The sequence below is a fragment of the Epargyreus clarus genome, unplaced genomic scaffold (genome assembly GCF_041222505.1).
Source record: "Epargyreus clarus isolate Ecla_fem2 unplaced genomic scaffold, WU_Ecla_fem_2.2 ptg000007l, whole genome shotgun sequence".
Classification (NCBI taxonomy): domain Eukaryota; kingdom Metazoa; phylum Arthropoda; class Insecta; order Lepidoptera; family Hesperiidae; genus Epargyreus; species Epargyreus clarus.
The window spans coordinates 15276837-15280209 of record NW_027332215.1 but is presented as its reverse complement, the minus strand read 5'-3'; the positions used below and the strand labels follow the sequence as shown (position 1 = coordinate 15280209).

The following is a 3373-nucleotide window of genomic DNA, read 5'->3' as shown; positions in this document are numbered from 1 at the left end:
TAGAGATCTTAGGGTTGTAACACACGACCGACAGATCACGCCAGCGACTCACTGAGTGGTCTGTCTTTCTATATCTATATATATACTTTACACCAGTGCCAAAAAACTTTTTAACAATTAGAATCTAACTAAAACACCAAGCTGGAATTACCTGTATTATAGTCTTAAGCCCTCGAGTATGTCAAGATTTTTTTTTGCATTGTCGAAGAGTCACTGACTTTTCGTCTCATCGGAATCGTCAGTCTTTCGAATGGGAGATTCGTCTGGGGTCACTTAATATCCCCTCTGAATATCTAATTCTCTGGTGTACTTTTTTTTCTCAATTTTTACCTCTCATTTGGCTGCCACCCAAACCAGCAGATTAATATATTTCCGGCATCAGAGATGTGTGAACAATATACTCTATCACTAATCTGTCGAGCTTGAGTAAGTCCATCTGACTAATTTTTTTACATCTTTGGAACAGAAGCTATTCCCACTGCTGAATCGAAAAATATCATACAACCTTTCCTTCATTCTAACGCGTAATCTACACAATCGTATAGGGCCTAATGACGCTCGAGTTTCTACCCCTTTAGCATTATGGGCTCCCCTACTACTCGTACATTTTGTTATACACCGATTCATTAACTGCAAATGTAACTTTGTAATCCTATGTATTTATATAGGATACAAAGTTATTTTATGTAGTTGGTGTATCTAGATAACTGCACAGAAATTGCGAAATATTTTAGTTTTTCCATGAGTTATATACTAAACACTAATTGTATTCTCAATTTTAATCTTCTATGTCTGCTAGAAGTGCCTTAAAGTTTTGATGATTGGTCAGTCAGTAAGTGACAAAATTACGAACTTTGACTAGGTATCTACTTGTAATTCTTAAACTACTGGTTCAAATTGATCTATATCGAAATATACTGGTGAAATTTGAAATATATCGTGTTTATACAATGCCTGCTTGGTTCCTGAAATTCAGTCTTCTAGCTTTATATACAACGAAGTTACAGGGGGTCAAAAATGTAACTTCGTTTCGTCGAAGCAAAAGCTTCAAAAAAAAAAAAGTCGAAGCTTCGAGAAAAGTATGGTACGGCCGTGCCACTTTATTTTTGGCTCGACCTGGCGAAGACACTCTCGTGCCTCCAGATTTGACGTGCCTCTTTGATATTTATTCCAGTTCTGGCATATTAATGGCATATTAAACGACATTCGTTAAAAAAATCTACAGATATTAACATATTGAATATATAAAACGGTAAAATATTTTTTTTTTTATATACAAAATTATAAAAAAAATCGGGCAATGTAACTTAGTATGCTCCCGGGTGGAATCGAACCACCGCCTCTCGGCGTGATGGCCGAGCGCGCTACCATTGCGCCACGGAAGCGTTGTGAGTAAGGCTTCGATCACTAATAAGAACCTATTAGTTCCTATTAGTGATCGAAGGAGTAAGGGGCGAAATTTGCTACAGATAGCGCTATTATAAGTGTTTTGAAATCTGTCTCTTTTATTTGTCGGTGTGTTTAGCTATAGAAACTCAAGTTATTTAGCACTAGTAATATAATCTACGACTTCGTCCGCACTTTTTAAGGTACGAATTTTTAGAAGTTAGTAGAAGTATTTTGGTTCAATATTGCCGGTGCCTTCGATGTTTTGTTTATACGGATGTTGCGACAATCCGGCTTACTGATAAGATGAATTTCCAAATATTTTACATAAGAATAAAATGTAGACTTTTTTTTATAATATAGGAGTTGCAGACGAGCATGCAGTCCACCTGATGGTAAGTGGCTACTGCCACCCATGGACATATGTAATCAACCCCAGATAGGATTAGATATTCCTACCTGAGGTCGGCCTCAGATACGCCGCTACCCGTGAGTACTAAGCTGGAACGCCTCGGAATAGTATGTCTCCCTTACCACACCCTTCAAAACGGAACACAGCAGCGCCTCACACTGCTGTTATTGGGTAGAAATAGGTGTGGCGGTGGTGCCGCCGGAGTCGAGCCACAAAGGATTCTACCACCTTCAAAAGACGACAGTTTATCAAGATTTTATGTGATTTACTAATAAGTCGCGAAAATTCTTACCCTCTGAGAGCTACCTTGACGTACATCGCCTATATCGTTATTAAAGCTGCACCATAAGTAATGTGAATATTTTTATGCCAAAATGTGGCTTCATTTTGGCATAAATTACTATTAATTTCGATACTTCTTTATTGTGTATATTTGAATTCTGATGGTGGTAGAACTCTTTGTGGGCCGGCGGCACCACGGCCACACCTATTTCAGCCTAATAATAGCAGTGTTAGCAATGACACATGTTATAGATCAATGAGTGTTAGGCGTTGCTGTGTTCCGTTTTTGAAGGGTGTGGTAAGGGAGACATACTTTTCCAAGGCGTTCCAGCTTAGTCCTCAGGGGTAGCGGCGCATCTGTCGCCTACCTCAGGTAGGAATATTTCATGCTATCTGGGGTTGATTACAGATGTCCATGGGCGGCAGTAGCCACTTATCATCAGGTGGACTACTCACACTACTTTTATACTCACAGGCTCACACTAGGATTCCCTGTGTCGTGGGTGCCATGGACACACACATACACAAATACACAAACACCCAGACCCAGGAACAAAAATCTAAATTCATCATTTACATATCTGTCTGGCCGGGAATCGAACCCGGGACCCTTTGCGCATCAGATCGGTATGGTGACCGCTCCGCCACCCGGGTCGTCATATGTTTTACACTTGATAAATTTCAAAATCGACGTCCCCGATACTATTTTCCATATTGCAATAGGACGTGAGTATGGCCGCTGTAATGGTGAGACGTGCAAAATGTCAGTCATGTGACGCATTTGCATATGACCCACAACCAATGATATAAACTAAAGATGGGTTACTAGCGGGCAAAACTTGAAACATACATAATAAACCAATTGGTGTACGTTGACTCCAGTCGCCCTCGTGCGGCGTAGTAATTGACACGTATGTCACTGTATACGTTAATAGTCATTATTTTAGTCTTCTAAGCCTCAAAATGCTTTCTTGCGCAATGCGTCAATGTACAAAAAAATAAACGAGCTTAATGTAAATGACGAGAAATTATTATATTTTGATTATTTTTCGTGTTTAGTCCGCCATGATTACGTAACTGACAAGAAAGAAACAACGTTTTCCGTCCAAAGTGATAGGGACGCAACATTTACGTCGATATTTACGTATGAAATAAACTTGAAACGCAATGTCAAGCACTAGTTGTTTTTTATCATTTTATTGTTCCAATAGCTCGGTCCGTTGTAGAATATCTGTCTAAGTAAAATGGAAAATGTGCAAGTGTGTCATTGCGCTCACGGTTCTCTCACTTTTA

The 3373-nt window shown here is 39.3% G+C and overlaps 1 non-coding gene across 1 annotated transcript; it reads right to left on the bottom strand.

Annotated features, from left to right (window-relative positions):
- Positions 1–1313: 1313 nt before the first annotated feature.
- TRNAD-AUC (transfer RNA aspartic acid (anticodon AUC)) lies at positions 1314–1385 on the bottom strand. Its single transcript has one exon. It is a non-coding gene; the product is annotated as a tRNA-Asp (tRNA).
- Between the last annotated feature and the right edge of the window lie 1988 nt (positions 1386–3373).